At 45.5% G+C, this 22,044-nt stretch overlaps 1 protein-coding gene and 1 long non-coding RNA gene across 5 annotated transcripts in view; one reads left to right on the top strand and one right to left on the bottom strand.

The window, feature by feature from the left end:
* NR6A1 (nuclear receptor subfamily 6 group A member 1) overlaps positions 1-22,044 on the top strand; it is a 93,922-nt gene that overhangs the window by 21,656 nt on the left and 50,222 nt on the right. The window lies entirely within an intron of this gene.
* Positions 841-20,960, bottom strand: LOC122152752. The gene is made up of 3 exons (XR_006164774.1): positions 20,797-20,960; positions 7,018-7,047; positions 841-2,811 (listed from the first exon to the last, which is right to left on the bottom strand). It is a non-coding gene; the product is annotated as an uncharacterized LOC122152752 (long non-coding RNA).

Consider the following 22,044-nt stretch of genomic DNA (forward strand, 5'->3'; position numbering starts at 1 on the left):
TACGATTAAAAGAAAAAACTTGAGGATTTTCACAACAGAGTAGAAAACTGAATTCTTAGATTATTTGTGCATCTGGAGCATTTACATTTGTGGAGTGTCTGCTTAAGCCTTTTGCTTGTTGTGTGTTAGCAAACAGGAGGATGGCCCTTCTACTGTAGTTTCTCCTGTTTGTTTGAAATGTCTTTGATTCAGAGTAATGGCAGTGAATGATTTTCACATTTCCTTGCAGTAATGAACACTTCTGTCAGGACTTTTGTATTTTCATTCAGGTGCGTGTGGGGAAAACCAGTAGGCTGAAATGTCTCTAAAATAATAGACAAATGCTTTCTTGTACATCATGTAAGATGCCACTGGGGAAAAAAAAAAAAACCAACCTAAATTGTGCACTCTCACTTTTGAATGAGTCTTCCAAACATGCTTAAAAATTGGAAATACCGAAGGCAAAATGTCAAACTGCATCAAAAATGAGTCATTTGTCTAGTTTTCATAATGTTTGAACAAGTCAGCAGGCATGCTGTCAGGCTGTTCACTTTTATATTGCTGTAGCCAGTTCTCTGTATCAAGCTACCAAGGGGTTTGGTGGGACTGCTCACTAGGGGTGCCTGGGGGGACTGAACAGAGCCCTTTGCTGTCACGCTGGGGGACGGGAGGTTTTCTCCAAAGCCCCAGTTTTGCAAAGAGTTCAGTCAGTTTAGTTTGTAACTGCTGAACTCAGTGAAGCTGTTTCTGTATGAAATCGAACAAGCTTAGTCTTTCAGCAGAACAAGCAACCAGGGATTTATTTTGAATATTCACCTAACCGGGGTTTAAAATGTCTCTAAGTTGTTCTGACTTGAACTGTACAGCAAGCCTGGGGAGACAGTGACTGGGATATCAGCACAGCGAGTCTGAACAGGCTGCTCTGAAATAATCCCCTAAGCAGCTGGGGGAGTAAACAAGGCGTAAGAAAAGCGCTTGGACCCTTTATGGCACAGTGTGCGATACCTCTGAGCGAAGCCGCGTCCCTCTCCCTGCCGGGTCAGGGCCTGCCCCCCACCCTGGGCACAGCGTTTTGGAGAGCGGTGGGCGCATCGCAGGGGTCTCTGCAACTGCTGCATCGTGCTGCCCCGAGACGGGGGGACGTTCCTGGGCACAGGAGTGTCATGCAGGTCATGAAATAAATACTGGGAGGACAGCTCAAGAGCTGCTGGGCCGGTCTCGAGGCCGTACTGGCGACCTGTCCTGCACACAGAGGTGTCCGCTGGCCCCTGGCCGGCGCAGAGCAGGAGGGTCCCTCCCTGCCCCGGCAGTCCGCTCCGGCCTGTCACTAGCTCCCTCTGGCACAAAGCTTTTTCTGACCTGAATCTTTCCCGCTGTAATTGAAGCTTGCCCTGCCCGCCACAGCAATGAAGAATGCACTCTGCAGCATAGTCTCAAATAATTGAAAATTTACTGCTTTGCCCCTCCTGTTCTTATCCCCGGCAATCCGAACCCCCCCCCCCCAACTTCAGTCCTCTGTCATCTCTCTCTGATCGCTTTTATAGGACCCAGTGTTGGCCCAGAGCTTGTTTTACTCAGGAGGAAGTTTCACTTCCTATTTCGAGGTAAAGATGTAGGTTTACGCTTTACTGAAAGTAGAGATCTACCAAAGGACCATATACTCAGGTGTCACTTTTATTAAAACTGAGTTAGTTGATCAACTGTTCTGTCCTTTTAAAAATCCCCATGCACTTCTCAGAGTTACAGCATGCTTTTAGTACTCATATTTAACCTGGGTTAAGTAAGATCACCCCAGGTTATCCAATTAACTTCTAGGGTGTCTAGGAAAAAATCTGAAGTAACTTCTAATTAGTATTTAAAATAGTAGCATTGTAGGGCTCAGTGCATTCCGGTGTGCGTAGCTGGCTGGTGCTGACTCAGACTTCCCAGGACTTGACTCCATGGTGAAGCTCCCTGCTTCTTTTAATTAACTCTGCTGGGTCTGTTCTGCCCTGCAGCTCTGCCCCTTGCCCAGAGCTCCGGGAGGTCCTGAGCTCTGATGGAGAGGGGGAAAGTGGGGTGGGCAAGGGGAGAGTTTCTGGGGAGAAGGACCACACCACACTGCAGAGTCCAGTGTGGTGTAAAGTCTGCCAGGAGTATGTGCCATGAGAACTGGGTGGCTTGGGAGCAGAAGTGGGGAAGCCGGGGGGAGAGGGACAGAAGAAAGAGGCTATTGTTTTTACCCATTGTCCTCAGAAACGTGACCCCTTCCCAGGCCAGGAGGGTTCTTGTTCAGTAGTAATGGGATGGCTTTGCTGTGTTACGCCGAGTGCTCTGAAGGATTGCAGTGACACTGGCCATGGAGGTGGCTCTACTGCTATCGCTTACAAAGAATGAATTTGGTGGGTGGCTGAAACGTGAACAGTGAAACGTGGCTGGGGCTAACAACCAGATGAACATCTGTCAATGCAGAAGTGCAGCCTCTCTTTGCATTTCTTCTAGTATTTTTCTGATACAGATGGGGCCTGTCTTGGCTTTAATTTCGGGAGGAAGAGCTGCCATAGTAGCAGCTCACTGTGTAAAGGTGAAGGTTGAAAACACTGGGATGGAGCTCACCCGGTTGGAGGTGCTTGTGGAGTATAACTTCTGACAGGAGTTTGGCTTGTAGGTGTGGAGAAATTGTTCTGGTGTGTTGCCTTTGCAGATCCCTTTTGCTGTGTGGCTAGAGGCTGGTTTTCAGGGTTGGGAAGAGGAAAGGTGTCAAAAAAAGCCTATCAATGTTCCAACTATAGAATTCAAGTTAAACCTTCACATTTGTGAAGTAAAGCTGTGGTGGAACTTAAACGTTCAAATCTGTAGTATAAATGAGAAAAATCTGAAGTTACTGAGTTGGCACTTGCAAAGTTTTCTTTAAAAAAAACATTTCACATCAAAAATATACCTAATGCAAGATACTGTTTTTAATGTGCTTTAGTAAGCATTATAGACTTGTACAGAAATGCACCTGACAGTTGTTGATCAGGTTTCAATATTTAAACAGAAGGCTTTTTGTATTCTTTATAAAATATTCCAACTGGATCCAACTTCTCTTGAAGCTGATAAATGACAGGGGGGAATAACTCAAGTCTACACTGAGGATGGATTGTGATTTTCCTCTATTAACACCACCACCACCGCAACAGACAAATAGACTTCATGGATTTGTGAGGGCCCAACGCACTGCACAAGTGTCTGGGGGGCTGGAGGGCAGGATCGGCCTTGCACTGCTGCAGAAGCTCTTGGAATACTGAATTGAAAAGGGGCTTGTTCTCACAAAGCAAGGTGCCTGCAATGCTTCATACGGTTAGTATGCCTCAAAGAAAGCAGTGTTTGTGCCCCATTATAATGTCTGCTTTTCTGTGAGGAATACTTATTTTATCCAGAATTTACTGCTCTGTAAGATGTTAATCTTCACAGTGGCTGTCAGGTTACTGGTAGGCAGGACTTGAATACAGCACTTCTTCAGCCAAAAGCGTAAGTCACTTTTCTTGCTGGAAAGATGCCCCGAGCTGTCTGAGCATGTAGCCTCTTAGCTAGCTGGTCCGCAGTTTGCATTCATTGATCAGTGAGTTGATAGAAATGAAAACCCACCGACAGCAATGAATGTTGATTGCAGCCATTAGATGCTAAAGGTGGGCAGCGCTGTTCCTTCAGACCGCTCCGCTGTTACTTTAGTTTCACATGGAATAGTCAGTGTTGCAGTCGTCTCGTCCTCAGGACATACAGTTATTTCAGGGCTTCTTAAAATCTTGGTGACTTCTGGAAAATACACTTTCACAGGGAGAGTAGTAGAAACACATCCTTCAATTTAGAAACTACCTTAAAAATATGATCTAAATTGTCTTTTTTTTTTGCTAAAGGTGATTTTGTTTCGCTTGATTACTCCACTTATGAGACAGATTCTTGCGGTCAGGAGTATCTGTTTTGTAGTTTATATGGTTCTTGACTCTGTGTACCCCAAGGACCTGAAAATGACACATTCACTGAACCTTCCCTATTCTTGCATCTAAACTATTTTCCGAAAATTCTCAAGCAGCACACTCTCCTCTAACGCAGTGAGGGCTGGGCCTCATCCCAGAAGTATTCACGTTACACCAGTATGAGACACATCCTGCTTAAAAGCATTTCTCGTGTCCTCCTTGAGTCTACCTCCTGGCTACTGGAAGAACTACACCGCCATCGTGTTTACTGAGGTATCCACTGCTGTTGATGCTGGTTTATCGCTTCGAGCAACCATTTCTGATGGTGAACTTCTGTTGTGGCTCAAGATTTTCAGACCTCCTTTATGGTAGGAAGGCTCTGATGGCGTAGGTAACTACCAGCTGAACCCCCTTCTACTGGCACGTGTTTTGACAAAGTCCTGTTTTGACATTTGAATGTCACCTAGTCATACGATACGAGCATATAAAGGTGCAAAGTGTGCTTGAAGGGAACAGCCTTAACTTTCAAGAGCCTGAGCTTTCTCTTGGTCGCGAGACAGGTGTCTATGAAGTGCTGCCCACCTGTGACCGCATACAGAAGTAAAATTATACATGTTACAAGATGTCTCCCAGAGCAGCCCGAGGCAGCGTTCCCTGGCACGTGCTTTGAGGCTTTCTGCAATCCCTTGGGGGCCCTGTGAAGGCGTGCGCAGTCCTACACCTAGGCACCCAGGTGGGATAGAAAGGGCACCGTGTAGATCTTGCTGAGGTGCCAGTGCCTTTGGCTTCCTGTTCCTTTGAAAGGATGGACGTTTTCTTGCTTGCCTAGTTGCAAAGCGACAGCGTGAGTCGCAGGAGCAGCTGGACCTTGCTGGGAGGGATCCGCTCCTCGGCCAGCGTTCCCGGTGAGCAGCTGCTGAAATCGAGCGCAGGTTCCTGTCAGCAAATGAACTGACATTCCAAAGCTTTTTCCAGAGAAGCTCAAGTTGCCAGCCCAAATGGAAATGAGGTTTCCCTCCTGATCTGGCCTGTATTCTGCTATTTTGAACATACACCATGCTCAGATTTGTTTCCAAGTATACCATATGGTGTGGATACGTTACTGCTCTTGCGCTGCCCATACAAAACCTTCCATTACTCTCCGATGCTTTGTTCTGCAGACATTCTACTCGAGTATAAAGCCTACATTTTTTGGTTTTTAAAGAGAAAACAAACATTTCTTATACACCAACTCATTTTTGGAGAAAGTAGAAGAACTGGAAAAACTCAACCTCTGTAGCTCTTAATATAATCTGTAAATCATGACCTGTTAATGGCAACCACATGTGCAAAACTATGAAGGTTCAAGCTTTCCATTTAACAGAGGGTTTGTGATAAACCTCAAGGTACAGTCAACGGTCGATGGTTTTTTCTAGTTCTCAAACTCACCGACAGCGTTGAATGTTCACTGAAGCTATCCAAAGATGGCTGTATACATGCACTGTACATATTTTCCATGCATATGTTTTCCATAGACTAGCAGTGGAAACACTGCTGAGGACTGCACATTCTTTATTGTCGAGTCTTAAACTGCAAGTATTTTAATTACGAAATGGAACCATGAGGACTAATGAATTGCAGAAGTGTAACACTACAGTTATGGATGCTAAGTTGACTTAGTGTTTCTTAAAACAGCTTTGAGCATGTTTGAATTGCAGTTGAAATAGCCTTTCCTCCTGTGGATATGCATATTCTAAATAACTAAGGGTGTTCATAATGTTTCAGATTTCTTTCTAAAGTTCGCTTAAAAAATAAAAGTGTGTGGGGACACCCATAACTGTAAACCAATAAAAGTTGAGCGCAGGGGCGATCTACTTCTGACTGGAGTGCATAATGTCTGTTTGTCTCTCTACAGCTCCTATCCCCTCTCTTCTTCACTGTGGGTTTGGCAAGGCGTTATCTGTGCCATCGCCTTAAGGCACGCAGATCCTCAGCAACCGCCTGGCTGAACCAGGGCGACCCTTCCAGGGCAGGAAGATCTCACAGGGCAGAGCTGCCGCAGAGTGGGATGGGGATCGGTCACTGTGCTTCTTCAGTCTCTCGATTCCAACTGGATTAACTTCACCCCTCGAATGTTTTTCATATTGGCTGCAGCTGGAACGATGCTCCCAACCTCTCTGTTGGGTGGGCAGGCAGCATAGTAAATGCTTCACTCGGTGGTTTCTTCCCTGTGCTGCCCCTGCTTACTTGTCTGATACTCGGAGCTACTGAGATGTCGTGGCCCTACATGCTGCAAGGAACTTGCAGGAGAATCTTCCAGAGTTGTCTGTGGCAGCTGAAAGCACGCCAGGGCATCGCGGAACCGCCATGGGCACGCTTACAGGCGCATTTAGTGCAGCCCTTCGGTTCCGATTCCTCCGTTCCCTGTAGTGGAGATGGAGCAGCCTGGCGCTCAGGGTGTGGGAAACCCTGCCCAAAGTGAACCACTGCATGACAAGTCCTTCTGATCCTCAGATCGTTTTTAATAGGATCTAGAAGGTTACTGGAGCAGCTTAACTGCGAGTTTGAAACTGAGTAAGTAAATGTCTGCCTAAGAAAGTACTAGTTAGAATAAATGAACTGCATTATCTTTACCCTGAAAAGTGGAAAAACGGATTTATTCTCTTTAAATCTCTATATTGCATCTGTCTAATTATCTTCACTTTTTCCACCTGCCTTGCATGGTTTGAGAGAGAGGAATTACTTGCAGCTAGTTTGCTAAAAATGAAACCTGCTGCTCTATCTCAAGTAACTTTGCTTTGAGTGAAGTGGAGCTTACAGTTAGTGGGGATAATTTATCACTTAAATTCTGGAGACTTGCTTTTAATTCAAGAGTGTTTTCTCCTGTCATAGGGACTGTTAAGTGTCTCCCTGAATATCCCAAGCTGATACATGCAACTTAACAATAAGTGTATTGTCTAATAAAGCATGTGAAACAATCTACCATATCAAGCAAGCTGTTTGAGAGATGAGCTTGCTCCCAGCAGTTTGTAGTCTGCACTTAAATGGACTGATTGTAATGGTATCATTAAACATCAACTGATACTGAAAATCAAAAGAATTCTCCAAAAATTAGTCTCACCTTTTTCTCGCCATCTCTTTGGAGTAGGAGCTGGTGGAAAGAACAAAGAAAATTTGAATTAATAACAAGCAATGCTCAGCCTCGAGTGTTAAGCCTCATGGGTGTCCCAGTGTGAAGGGTGACTACATGTGGTAGGTATAATATAAATCAAGGAAAGTAAGTTCAAGTCAAGCATGAAATTTTGGTTTTAACAAACCAAAACAATGCGTTTATATTTAAACTACACTGAGAGAGAGGCTTTTTCCTGAGGTCACTCCTACTTCCGCCTTTTGTACCCCTGCTGACCCTCAACTCTGTAACTTTCATCTTCTCATTTCATGATGTGAGAGCTTGAATTTCTTCTGAATGTTAAAAACAAACTGTACATGTTATTTCTGTATCCTGGCTGCACAATCCCTCCCTCTTGCAAAGTTCAAAGCTCTCCATCAGCTAGATTTTTGGACAGATTCTGAAATGATAAAATAATTCTCTCAAAATAATGAAACTGGGCAGTATGTACAAAGCTCAGGACAGAGAAAGATGAAATCTTTACAACCATTCTGTTATTGGAAGTTTTACCCCCAGAACTGCATACAAAATCCATGTTCTCTCTTCCCCCTCCAAGTCCTTTCTCTCTCTTGGGGGGGTGTGTGTGTATATGCATGCAGACATATGTATGCATGCATATACAGTGTATACGGCTATACAGTGTAAGAAAACTTAGAATTACACTGTTCCAGCAAGAACCATCTGAAAAACAAGTGCTACCAGAAGAGATAGGATTTCTCTTCCACATAGTCCTAGGACTTTCTCTTATTGCTGCTCAAGCGATTGCCTGTGTCTTATCACAAAACAGGTCATGTAATTTTTCATCTATTTTATTCCCTGTTTTGGTTCCCTACTGAAGTGTCTTTTTGCTTAACGGAAGCCTCGGCAGTGGGGGAGCAAAGCACCCGTGACAGCTCTGAGCTGGGGGAGCAGAGGGCAGTTAGAAAAGCCTGTACTGAATGACTGCTGCCCGAGCCTACTGTACAAGAACTTTTGCTCATTTTTTTGCATTAGCACAGAGGAACTGGTAAGATGCTGTTGAGGTTGTTATTCTGTGGCCTGCTTAGTTTGGTCTGACACACCCCAAAAGTTATTGTCTGCACAGAATCTTCAACATACCTTCCTCACAGACTTTTGCCTAGGAAGCACTGAAGCCAGCCCACAGTCGACAGTTGCCACCTCTGTTGTTATTGCTTAACTATTTTTTTCTGTTCTGGAAAAAGCATTAAGTGGACCCACTGCCTTCTCTAGATGCCAAAGGCCATGGGAGACGGGTCTCTGAAAGCCCAACTGTAGCTTGGTACATGGAATGTCTTATAAACTGGAATCCCTGTGAGATCATCAGTGTAAATGATGTGAATCGGGGAGCTAATGGATTGCTGAGGTAGAGCTTTACAATGAAAATATTGTAGATTTGGAGCACATGAGGTTTTCTTTCAACTTAATGGAGAGGATGGGTTTCTGTATGAAGAAAACGGTTTCCTTAAAATATGTATACAAACCCTGAAACAGAAAGGTTAACTGTTAATTGTCTGAGGTATGGGAACAGGATTTAGTTAATTTTGTGGATGTTTCTGGCTCTCTGTGTATTTACAGTGCCTGAACAATTCTTACAGCCCAATTCAATCATTCTATTAGCTCCTCACAATAAGGCTATTATTTATAGCAGGGCAGGAATCCTAATGGCACTGCCCTGAAGTGTCACTAAATAAATTTAACATATGCATCTGGTAGTAAAACAGCTACGCTTTCCCTTCCACCCCCCGAGCTATAGCTGTGACTCCTAGGAGGGAGCCGTGCAACCCCAGCGCATGGAAATCATGGCTGAGATTGTGCCCGCCTTGGAGCACCCATGGAAATGCCATGGGCAAGCCTGTTTACTTTGTCTGGTAACAAGCTTTAATTGTACTATAAAAACGTGTTTTCTTTGTAGATGTAAATGACTTCAGCAGCATAAGCACACGAATGTACCTTCATGAGGCAACAGGGAGACAGGAGGATGTAATCACTGGCAGTATTTTTAGTTATTGCTGCCGTTCCATTGAAATGTGGGTGAGCGTTTAAGTAGCAATGCCATGGCAAAACGTTTCAGATTCAGCAGTCTTCTACAGTTTGCACTGGAGACTTTTTTTTTTTTTGTTAACTGTCCAAGAGCTCCTTGGACTACTACTTGACAAGTCTAGGGACTACATGACACGAGGGGACGAAGTTACCAGTCTGTTCCATTTGCCCTTTTAGAACATAGTGCTGTGATGGTGATCCTAGAGAAAATAAATGCAGAGCTCTTCTGCGACCCGAGAGAAATGCTGTTAATACCAGTTTCCAGCGATTTATGGAGGACTTATCAAGTTATTTTGATCTCATTTTGAGTTGACAAGCTTGCTTGTGGATGCAACATACCCTAGACTTTTGTAAGGCGTTTGACTTAATACCGTATGACAACTTAAACTGGTATGATACAAATTTCCTGTGGCAAATGTTAAAAGGATTTAAAAATGACAAACGGGCAGGTCTCAATGCGGTTCTAAGTGGAAACTTGATGAAGTTGGCAGAGTCTTAGAGTGACTGCTTGCCATGGCCTAAAACATTGCTGTTACTGGCCTGGGAGAAACGTAGTTGCAGATGTTAGCAGGTTCGGGGTTTTTTAGAGGGAAGTGTGACACAAATTTGGATCTCTAGATAAATCAAGCATAAATGAATGCTTCGGTATAGTCAAATGCAAAGTTACATGTTTTGGGAACAAGGAATACAGACCATGTGTGAACATAAAGGACTCCACTGTATGAAGCGGTACTTGCTATGGTGGATAATTGACTGCATGTGTGTGCACAATCTGACTTTTACTACTGTGCAAACAATGAAATATTGCATAGGAATAGAGGCTGTTACGTCTGCATTTAGTTCTCCTGTAACTGCTGAAATTATACTTTGTCCAATTCTGGTACAGGCTGCCCTAATGACATCACTGAGCTGAACAGGTTTTTGAAAAGATGAGTGGAGAGCAATTAAACAAGCAGAAAGACTGGCACCAGTAAAATAAAATTCTCTTAAGTAAACCAGTGGAGGTTAGGGAGTTTTGTCCTGTCCGTTAGTACCTTTACATGCACAAATGAGCCAGTTCGACCAGAGCAACACTGCCTTGGGCTTGGTAATGGGTCTGCTTCTGCAGGGGGGGAAGCAGAGCCCTGAGGATGGGTGTTAGTGGGGAAGAGTGGTTTAACTTGCTCTTGAGAAACCTGATGTGTGAATTTCTGTTTCAAGAGCATATGGACGAGTGGAAAGCTTTTTTGAACTACAGGGAAGTGATTTTGCAACAAAACAAATTATATTATACACTCCTCGTTTTTGAAAAACATTGGACCAATTCTCAGCAAGTGATTTTAGCAGAACAGTACAATTATTTTGGTTTTGATTCTTTTTGCCAAACACGGTATTTTAAAATAAGGCATTTATGAATAAGCTAGTCTGGATGTTCTTGCCATCTGACATCCCAGGTTGAGTAATCAGATGCCCTCTATTTTTTTAAGCACTTCACTGAACTCTTTCCAAGCCACTGAAATAGTGAAATAGTTGTAATTTTTAAACAAAACTTGTTTTGCTTTTCTAGAACAAATGCACATTCTCTCGGAATCAAACCCTCCATCTCCCGTTAGCTGCTAAAGGAAGTAGTTGTCAGATTTGCTCGTGGTGAGAAGGGCGGCTGCGGCTGGAAGACATTACCATGGTCAGAAGGCTCCTCGCTGACCTACTTACACAGGACTGATCATACTGGATTAGGCTCCAGCTCGCTATCCTGTCTCCAGAGTTGTTTTTGTGTAAGGTGAAGGGATCAGACGCACAGTGCCACGAGACCTGCCTGCCTCTCCACCAGATTTCCCAAAGCACGAAGCACAATTTCACCCAGGCAAACCAGGGAGGGGAGAAGGGGCTACTTTGGGACCAGAGCACCCCGAGGGTGGCCGAAGGGATGCTTTTCTGAGCAGATCCAGCAGGGACGGGTTTTGGAACAAGCTGCATTTATGAGCTATTTGTACCTGCAGTGTACAGGGAACAAAAATTACTTCAGCCCAGGATGTCTTAATAATAGTGTATCTCTATCTCATTTCACATAACTTCAGAAATTGTCTTTGTTGAAAAAAAACTACCTTGGTGTCTGGGACCACTACTGAATTGTAGCTGTTGGCTGCAATCAATAAAGCAGTTCTGACTCTCAAATAAAATCAAAACAGTGGCTAATGGATGTTTAGAAAAGGATACAAGGAGGAGAAACTTGCATATTTCCTACTAATCATCTCCTGTCTTCCAGACATTTTTGAACACACACAGAGACTTCTGGAGACAGGCTTCTGTGCATTCAGGAACCATTAATGCATTTGTTTCTTTTCATGAATTTGCACAGCTTCCCGGTGAACTTTCATCCCCCATCTTAAGATAACATTTGTTGCCATGAAGATTATTGTCTACATTAGATTAATCATTTTTAATAGAGAGGAATCTCAGGTGTCCTCCTGATGGATTCCTGCAGTTGTACTCGGCTCTGACACATCTAATGCTGGGTAAGCAGCTTCTGTAGATATAAATAACATTGCCTCCTTTGGTATATTAAACATGCTAACAGTTCTTCATCACTGAAATACTGCACTGCTCTAGACCCAGGACACTTTATAGTTATTATGGTGGTGAATTTAGGATAAGTACTTCTTCAGAAGATACTCCTATGCTGACTGCTCTTCTATGCTGACTCTGTGTCTCTGTGAAGATCAAAGAGATTTCCCATTAGCTGTGAATTTAGGCATAGTTCCTGCGCCTCAGTTTCAGGAAGGAAAGAGATGATCCTAACTGCAGATGACTCTGCTACCGAGATTATTTTCTGCATTTTAGAAATTGCTGGCAGAGTCATCAGTATGACAGTTTTTGCAAAAAGTAGTTCTTTTGTTGCAGAGAATTGTCTTTTTGCTCTGAGATTGGAACTAGTTGGACTTGGCCAGTCTTTTTCAGGGTAGGGAAGGCAGAAAATGCCTTCTAGAGTTCTCACACAAGTCTCAACAGTCAAGCTGAGATTCCCGTGTTATTGTTTCTGAAACGTATAATGTAGCTGCAGGTGATAATGTTAAAGAGAATCCTGGGCTTTGGGATTAAGGTCTCCTTTGTTTTTGATGAGCCAGTGCATGCTGCAAAGCTTGCCTTGCATGGGCTCATCCTGATTGTGATGTCTGCCCCAGTATGTGTGTTTCACGAGGAATCATTTTAATTTTTTAAATTAGAGTTACTGAAGAAATGCCCGGAACCTGCACATGCAATGACAAACGTGGGAAAAGTATTTTGCAAAGTAATTTGAGAGAACTTCCAGGGATTTTTTTTTTTTTGTTTATATGGCTTTAACTTTAAAGACTGTACTAAAACGCAATCCCTGCTACGGGAGGGCAGGTCCATTCCTGAGCAGGACATTCCACAGGTGGCTTCCTGCGGCTCCAGACCAGTGACACGACCCCCATGTGAAGTGCTGCAGTACGGCCCCTGCTCATACGTAACAAGATATAGACTTTTTCATATGCTAATTGAGACTTTTATATTCGACTCACTGTTTGGAATAGTAGCAATTCTAGCTGGATAAGGCTTAGGTTATCTGCTTGGAAAGCAGTAAGGATGGAGAGGGATCAAATGCAGGATTTGCTTTTCATAATCATAATGTCTCCTCCTGATTCTTTGATAACTGTCCCTTTGAAGATAATGAGTTCCTGGTTTTATGCTTTATAACCCAGAAATTCTCATCTGATAGACTTCAAGACTTGGAGTTCTTCTCAAAAGAAACACCTTTCAAATCTCACTTTTTAGTTCAGTTTTGGCAGCATGGCACCTCCAGGTCAATTTAATGCTGCCATCTTGTGAGACTCCATTCCACAATATGCTCGGGACAATAAAGATTTTACTTCTAATAACTGTAAATAACTGAAGCAAAGAAAGTAACATTACAGTGACATTGTCATGAGCAGGAGAAAGACGGGTGAAGATCCATCCTGTCATCTTCCCCATTCTCCTCCTCCCAGCCGTTGTGAGATTTTTTTTTTTTATCACTTGGCAACGTCTGGCTTAGCTGGAAACACATTATTCTTTCAATGACAAGTACATCTTCCTCGTGAGCGGAACGGGTGCTACACACAGAGCAGGTGCCCTGATCTCACTGGACTTTTGCAAGGTGCTGGCTTCCCATTTTCTGGGCTTGGTCACTCCTGTTTAGTCACAGCAGGTACCAAGAGGCCTCAATGTATAGTGCTCTTTGCTGTCAGGGAAAAAACATTATTACATCCAACACATGGTCTAATCTACATAATGGAGGAATCTCCACTATGTTTCAGTGCTATGTTTCGCTAACCTACAGCGTGCACACACGGCACTGACCTTGGAGAACTTCAGCCGTGTTTCTGTGGTGATGCTTTTCTTTCCACTGCTTGTACATGCTGCTCGGCCAGGGAGCAGCAGTGTCTTTGTAACTGTTCTTCAGGTGTTAAAATTTAAAATAGAAGTGTCTTCAAAGACCCTTGTAGAATAACTAAATATGATTTTTGGGGGAAAAAAAGGATCGCTCTCGTATCTGGTTACCAGGCAAATATTCTCTTGGAAGAAAGATTTCTTCCCCCCCCCTCTTATATATTTAATTTCTTTGCTTTTGTGTGCTTTTAAATATTGGATGGATGTGGATATGACCCCCAGGTGAGCAGGACTCAGCCATTCTTTTCTGAATTATACATTTAGCCTATTTAAATGCAGCCATCATGTGAAACAAAAAGAAGAAAATGTACTTATGTTCATTTAGAAAAGGGATCTTTGGATAACATCACGCAAATATTGCTGGGTTTTATCTTGCCTACAAAATAAATTAGTCCCAGTGTGCTGCGAGATGCACATAAAAGTCTGAATAGGGAAGTAGTATAAAATTCAGATGACTTGGTAGAACTGACTATAGAATTTTGAAAAAATTAGGACATTTGCTAAGTACAATTTATGAGGTAGTAACGTACTGGAGATTCTAATCTGTGAATCTCAATCTACTGGCACATTTTCTTTTCTTTTTTTTGTGCCCTTTCTAGTGCTGTTTGATTGTATTACCTATCTTTTCTCCTGGAGTGTGATGTGAGCACAACTGCTCTAGATGTGTTTTGTACCACAGCTCTCAGCATGATAAGCCACAGAGAGACTGATGATGATGATAATTCTAAAATTTGGTTGGCATACTGTTCTTTGAATTGCAGATTCTGCATTCACTTTGCTATTTTTATAGCTTTCCTTCTGCATGAACTCACTGGTGTTTAGAAAATATTTTCTAACATTTTAAGATACACCTTCTCCCCTTCCCTCTCTCAAATACACCAACAAACTGGTGTGTTTGCATGACCTATGTTTCAGTAATTGCTTTCTAACTGGAACAATTAAGAGCTGTAAGAGGAGAGGAAATTTGTCATCAAATGTTCCAAATGGAAATCTGCTTTTATGTGGTTTCAGAATGATAACCCAGAAAGCATAGGTGCATTTACTGCAACAGTGTCAAAATTCAGATAGCAGCAGCTTTATGCTCAGTAAGTAAACACCAGGGGTTTGGGAGGGAAGTCTGGTTCTGCTCTCAGGCTGAGCAATCCAAACCGCCCAACCTTCGAGGGCGCCACACAGCTCGCACGGATGATACAAACAAAATAGCCTCACTTTAGTCAAATATTTCAGTATGTTCTTCATTTCCAAAGCAGACAGCAGAAATATGGCATCTATCCACTGGTTACTGAAGGAAAAAAATGAATTAAATAGGGCAAACAAAGCTGAAGCTAAGCTATTATGTATTTGCTTCGTATTTGGCATGTGGACCAAATGCTTTAGATTATAAGGCATAAGCCTTTCAGAACCTTAAGTTATTTTAAAATTAAATGGATGACAGGCACAGGTCTGCTGCATGGATTTGATTTTCTTTGTGTCTTAGCAGAAGTAGTAAGCAATGTCTGCAAGTATCTAATAAAGCTATTTTCTGCTATTATAGAGAGGTTTGCTATGAGAAACAGAACTGAGAGAGTACCACATTTTCAATAAAACAAATTGAACAGATTCTCAGAAATCTAGGTCACAGTAACAGATGACCTATACGTGGTCCCAGTTTTTGATGCAACTGTCTAATCTGCTCTGAGAGTACTAGCCAGACATCATTCCTAATTGACCTTGATATTCAGTGAACAGAAAGAAAGCTAAAGCCACGATATTTAAATCTTTAGTAGAAAAAAATATATGGCAAACTTGAATGCATTCTGTTTCATAACTACAATCTGTATTGGTCATGTGCACCTTGTCTGCAAACGTGTTGATCATCTTAAAAATCTGAATTTGAGACTCCGCCTAAAGAAATAAGTCAGAATACGAATGGCCATTCATAACACCCAGTTCCAGGGGAGAGTTTTCATGGCCCTTGTATAACGATATTTTGTAACACTGCTGCCCTGTCAGACTTTCTCAGGAAGGTGGAATGTTCCCGGGCTAGGCGAGGGTGCTCTCCTTCCCTTGGACTAGCCCGTTCGGCGCAAAGCACGAGACCTGGTGTCCCCGGATTCAGGGCACTGTGATTATGTAAATGGGAACTTCTGACACCCCAGGGCACTGGCATGTGTGCAGCTGCAAATGTAAGTTAAATACGGGAGACTGGAAATTACAGTATGTATGGTTAAACCCTGACCACCTCTGTTTATAGACCAGACTGATCCTCTTTGTTCATGACATCAGACTTGAGATGTAGTGTTATTTACAGAAGGCACTACGGACTTTCGACGCGTGAGAAAAGGCGGATGTGTACTTTTGTGCTAAAGTAAATGTATGGTCTGCCAGTAAAGCCAACAGAAACCAAGTAGTAAAGCCCTGAATGCTCGTAGGACAGGATACTTTTCAAGACAACTATAAACTGATTTAGGTCACCAAATTAAGACTCAGTAAACGTACCACAGGAACGTTTCGGATTGATAACCCATGGTTTGCTGGACCTCACCAACTCTGTCTCAGTGTCCCTGTGTTTGGCAAGAAATGACCGCGTCGCTTCTGAGGTTCGTCGTGCCACCCTCAGAACACACAGATGATGTCTGCTGGGCGTTAAAAGCAGTTGGGAGTCGCGCTTGATGGCAGCATCCCGTGGGGGAGACACGTTGGCGCATCGCGTGCCTCTCCGTGCCCGTCCGCTTCGGCACGCCCGCCCCCGGCGTCCTCCTGCCCTTAATCACGTTTTGGTATCTCATCTCAGACAGTCTGGCCTGTCTGTGTGGAACACGGGTTAACCGCTCGTCTGAGCAACGTGGCGTTGCAAGACCCGATTGTGGGCAATCGCGAGGCGGTTACGCGTGGAAGGGACCTGCTGCGGCGCAGGGCCAATTCCTGCGCTCCAGCTTACCGCGGGACTCGCACGCGGGCAGTCAGGTGGCACAGTTAATGCAGAAGTGGCTTTGGGATTGAGGTGCAGCACCTCAGCGCACTCAAAATTTGCAGGTTTATGCAATGGTCACTCCCGGTGATTGTGTTAATTAATTTTTTTTTTTGTATTATGGTTCAGGATAGCTGCTGATGGTTCAATCTATTTTCAGGCAGTACAGGAAAAGTAAGAATGACTGAAGTCTGTTTAAAAAGGTGATGTCATCAGTTTGCATGCCCGTGTTGCTTCTTATGAAAAACCCCATGCCTTCATGTTATCCTTAACGTAAAAATACCCAACTGTTGTCTTTTGAGTGATATTAATCAATACTGTGGTTTTGAAATGATTACAGCATCTGCTGGCTATTATTAAGATAAAATGAAATTCTTACAATTCCACGTTTTTTTTTTGTTAAATTGCCAAGTGCATTGCTAGATTTCAGCATACCTGATGCATTTTTATTGGCAACTAACCCTGTAATGCAATACTATATATTAATGAATAGTCAGATTATATACGTGTTGGTCTCTTACATCAGCTGCCATTTCCAAGTCTGTTAGTGGTTAACGGGTTTCTTCTTTTTTGTTAGTATAAACTTTATAGTGGAATAGCCACAACTGGAGTTGGGAAAACTGGCTTTTGAGTAGTCCATTATTTCTACATGCAGTTAAAAAGACTGACCACAGGAGAACAGCCATCAGCATCCTTTTCTTACGTGCATGATGGGATTATTCCCACATCCAAGCTGAGTATGTAGATGTTTATGAGGGTGGGTTATACCCAGACATTCCTTTTATGGCTGTTTTGATTAGGCAGAAGCTCTTTTTGCCAACCTGTAATGGTCTGTTTTCCATTCAATGTGATATGCTTAACAGGTACTCAAACTCTAAGACCCAGTTGCAAGGGCAGAATTTAACTTTCCAGCATATATTTTTTTTAAGGCAGCGCTTTCAAGGGGTAGGTTTTAAAATCAGCGTCCAGATGAATACCAAGTATTAGGAATCTTACAGGTAACAGAAAAAGTTGCTGTACTTTTAGGTTAAATACCATGGTATTCTTAAAGTGCTTTGTAGGTAAAGCCATCAATATCCTTAACCTATATTAAAAATAATCCGTAATACTTTTGTTCAAAGGCTTATTTTAGGTAGGTCCTTCTGGGTTTGTAAGTACTAGCAAGAAAAAAAACATTACAATCAAGCTGTTTTGATTTTAATCTAGCCTGATTCTTATCACCTAAGTTGTACTGATAAGTAATACACCCAAGCCATTGTACCACATAAGGAAGAGAATTCACGGAAACTATACAATTATTCAGACAAAACTGATTCCTGTGAATTTATATTCACGTTTGTATTTCTAATGTTCTGAAATAGCAGCTGCAAATTCTATGAGCTGGCCCCTCGCATATACATGTTTTGTTAATCTTACAAGTAGCACCTTAGAGAGGATTTAACTTTTTTCAAAACTGTGTTGTTTTAGTCACCTGGTCTTTTTTTTGCCCCGCGTTGCTCAAAGGAGCAATGGAAGCAAGCCCCTCATCTGCCCAGTAGGCCAGTACAGAGCCTCAGCACGAGACTTTCCAGGTATCACCCAGGTGCCCTGAAAGATGGACCCGTTTTCCTCACTTGAAAATTCTTCCCCTTTTTCTAAGGTCACAGGGATTGCATTGATAAAATACACTTAAGAGCAGCAAACAGCCCAACCTTTGTTCTCAGTATTTCATGATACTTTGTATCTCTGCAGTTCAAAATAAACACACACATTCACAACTGCAACATAGGACAACTCTCAATTTCATTGTTTTTCCTGGGTGAAGAGGAGAGCTAAGTCATTCCTGCTCCACTTGCAGGGGTACTCGCACGTAGAGACGCTCCTGGCTGCCCTCTAACGCTGTATCCCCGGGCGAATTTTCAGAGTCCTAACATCCAGTTGGACTGGGTATGTTATCTGGTGCTAAGTTGGTAGGGTGGGAATGATTTATGGAAAAATATGGAAAATGAGGAGGAACAGCCCAAACCTTCCTGCTATTCGGGTGAAGACTGAAGCGACTTCCGCCGCTCAGCGGAGGCGCGGTGCGCAGTGAGGGGCAGGCTTTTCATCTAATAAAACCCGCTGGTTGGTTTTCTGATCTTGATAATTTCTGCTCATTGGCTCCAATCAGCGGATTAAAGCCCAGTCTCTGAGGAGTTCTCATTTTAACTCTAGACTGGGGGGAAAGCAGGGGAAATGGGAGGTACCAGACACTGAACGTTTTGGGTTTGTTTTTCTTATTTATTTTGGTATTTGCCAAGTTGACACAACTGAGTAGTGTCCTCCTACACAACTGATACAGGGAGATGCACAGCATAAATTTATGGAACCTTTTATGACAAAATCAGCTGTCCAGCCTCATCCCCTCACAGCCACCATTTAAATCAAGTCCATTATAACACCACCCCATCTCAGGCTACACATCAGCTGCCTCGGAGACAAATCTCTGCTTTTTAGAAACACTTTGAGGTTTTCTGTCCTCAAAAAATCTTTTCATTTCCCCAACCCCCTACACTGCGAATTAAAATCTCCAGCCAGATCATGCTTCTGCCTTCCAGACACAGGGCAGCGACCACAGCTGAAAAGTAACCATATGGACTTCATGATTTTATGTACTGTGACAATAAAGCTTTTATGACATTCTAGGTGGTTAAAAATGGCAGTAAGGAGCTCTTAAACATGGCACAGTCATGTTGCTTTTCTGAACCGGCAGACCTGCCAACAGTGCATCAAAAGCTGTAATTTCCTGTGCACTGAAGCCCCCTATCTCTGCTGCCTCCAGCTTTGTGTCCCAGGGCTTGTGCCTGTGTGCTAACAAATCTCTATTGTCCAGCGGGGCGAATAGTGGCTGGGACGAAAGAATTGCTGTCTGGTTTCTATTCAAATCCAGGTAGTCAGATATATGAATGGAGTTTCTCGAACAGCCATGTGAATAACCTCTGCTCTGCGTGGAGGCTGCAAATGCTTAACTGGCTGGCGGGTCTGTACCCCGGCGCCTCAGCTGCAGAAAGCACAAGAGTTTGAAATACACTTTTAATGCTCCTTGTGGCTTTTAATACTTATTAACTTTTAAAATATGCTTTCTCGCATTCCTAGACAAAACAAGGAGGGCAAATCATCCCCTTCTCAACTTTCTAAACTTGTTGAGGAATTCTACTTACAGCTCTGAAAAATGAGTTGGTTTTGCTAAGAAACCGATAGGAAAAGTTTACGAAAATTAGATTATTTTCTTAGAGCGTACCAGATTTATAAGTGTATGTTGACTGCCTCTTATTGTAGCCCATTGCAAGCGTCACAGTTAATAACTGCAGAGGGTTTGGGGAGCAAATACGTTAAATTTCTTTTGGAGTAAGTTACAATAAGGAAAATTCGTGGTATGATAGTTTGAGCAGGAATGGGAGGGATTCTGCAAATCGGGGTTCATTTTACCGCTGGGTTGTGTCGGTTTTGGTAATTAACGGCAAGTGAAATAAGGCTTCGTGGAAGCGAGACCTCTTCGCCAAGCTCTGCCCGCACAGCCAGAAAACCAAACCCCGCAGCCTCGGCCCCTCTCCCACCCCACAACCGCTGTCGCCCAGCAGTCGCCGGTCGCGATAGCTCCCGCAGGCGGGCGACCGACCGCTCGTCCCCGCGTCCCGCAGGTGCCACCGGAGGCGGCGGAGCCGGACAAAAGCGGGGCCCCGGGGTGGGGGGGGGGATCTCCCTCCTCCGCGCCCCCGGCCCCGCCGATCTCCCCACGTCCCGCGGGGCCGGGCGCTGGTGCGGCGGGGCGGGGACGGCTCGGCTGGGGCTGCCCCCCTCCTTTGTGTCCCCGTCTGGCTCAGTTCCTCCCCGCCAGCCCTCGGGCGACACGCGTGTCTGGTTACCGACCCAGACCCGGGAGCAACTTCCAGCGTTGGGGAATCGCTCGAGTTTCTCCTTCGGGGGAAGAAGTGTGTGTGTGTGGGGGGGGGACGGACGGACTGCCGCCTGGTTCCCCCCCCCGCCTTCCCCGGGCAGCCGCAGGGAGCGGCTCCCTCCAGCTGCGTTACATTAGCAGATGTGCGCGTGTGTGTGTATATATGTATATAAAAAAAAAAAAAAAAAAGAAAAAAAAAAAAGGAAAAAAAAAAAAAAAACAACCCACGCTTCTGTTCGGAGAACAAAGGAACACGTGCAGAAATGAGACTGGGGGAAAAAAAATCACCCCCCCGCCTCCCGCCAGCCCGTGGGGACGCAGGGCGGCCCCCGCCCCCCCGGCGGCTCCCCCGGCGGCGGCAGCCCCGGCCGGCGGGCACTCGCGGTTAAAGCCTTACCTGGCGGGGCGGCGCGCTCCGGGGGAACGGGCTCCGCGCTTGGCTCGCTCTCCAAAAAGTTGCTGGGGGCTGTGGCGGGCTGGCGGCCGGGCGGTGCGGGCTCCCCCCGCCGCCCTCCCCCCGGGCCCGGGCCCCGCAGCCCCCGCCGGGCCCCGCCGCTGCCCCCGCCGGCCGCGCAGCCCCGGCCGCCGCCCCCCGCCCCGCTATATAGAGCCCAGATGACGGGCAGGGGCGCAGCGCGGTCATGTGCGCGTTACGGCGACGCCGATTCGCTGTCCCGCCGCGGGGTCGCCTCCTGATTGGGCCGCGCGCCGGAGTGTTCCCGCCCCCTCTCCCCCCCCCCCACCCCGCCGTTCCCCCCCCCCCCCCCCGCCGGCGGGGCGCAGGCCGGGGCGCGGGGCCGCTTGTTTGGGTGCCGGGCGGCGGCGGGGCTGTCTGAGGGGCCCGGCGCCGCCCCCGCCCCCGCTCCCTCCCCTCCCGCGGCGGCGGCCGGGAGCGGTTTATTTCCTTACCCTCATCGCACAATGGGATCAAAACACCCCGAAACGAACACACCACACACACACACACACACACCCCCCCCATACACCCCCCCCAACCCCGGCCAAGGCGCCGCTTCCTCACACCCCGCCGAAGCAACACCTCGGGTGCCCCCCCCCCCCCCCCCCCTTTTGTGGGGCTGTCACCCCGATTCCAGCACCCCCCCTCAGGCCGGGGGGCCCCGGCCCGTTCTCCCGGCGGGCAGTCGGGGGGCTGCTCCCCTCGAGCCTCCCCCAGCCCGCGGGTTTATTGCCGGGCTACCGGGAAACTGGGTCAACTGGGCAGCGCGGCCCGGTGCGGCACCTCCGTGGCTTCTGTTGAACGCGGGTCGCCTTCGTGTCGATGCTCGAAGGCGCGGATGCGTCGCGGTAAGGTTCCAGCGCTTTCGGAGCGTGCTGCAGGCCGCTGGGAAACGTCTCTGGGATTGTCCCTTCCAGACCCCCCCCGCCCCCGGCCCATCCCGTCGGTAACGCGGCCTCTGAGCGCTGGGTAACGTCCTCCCGTCTGCTTTGCAGAGCGTCCCTGCTAGGAACGACACCGCTGTCGGAGCGCGGCAAGAACTGCTGCCATTTTTATTGCAGGATAGAAAGAAAATGTCTTTAAGCGTGTTCTCCAGTGAAGCCACCTGACGACAAATGAATTCCACCAACTTGCTAGTTTCGGTGGGTTTAGACTAACAAAACTCGAAGCTGTTCCCTCGGACTTGTC

This window comes from Tyto alba, unplaced genomic scaffold, assembly GCF_018691265.1.
Source record: "Tyto alba isolate M040663 unplaced genomic scaffold, T.alba_DEE_v4.0 Super-Scaffold_11, whole genome shotgun sequence".
Classification (NCBI taxonomy): Eukaryota; Metazoa; Chordata; class Aves; order Strigiformes; family Tytonidae; genus Tyto; species Tyto alba.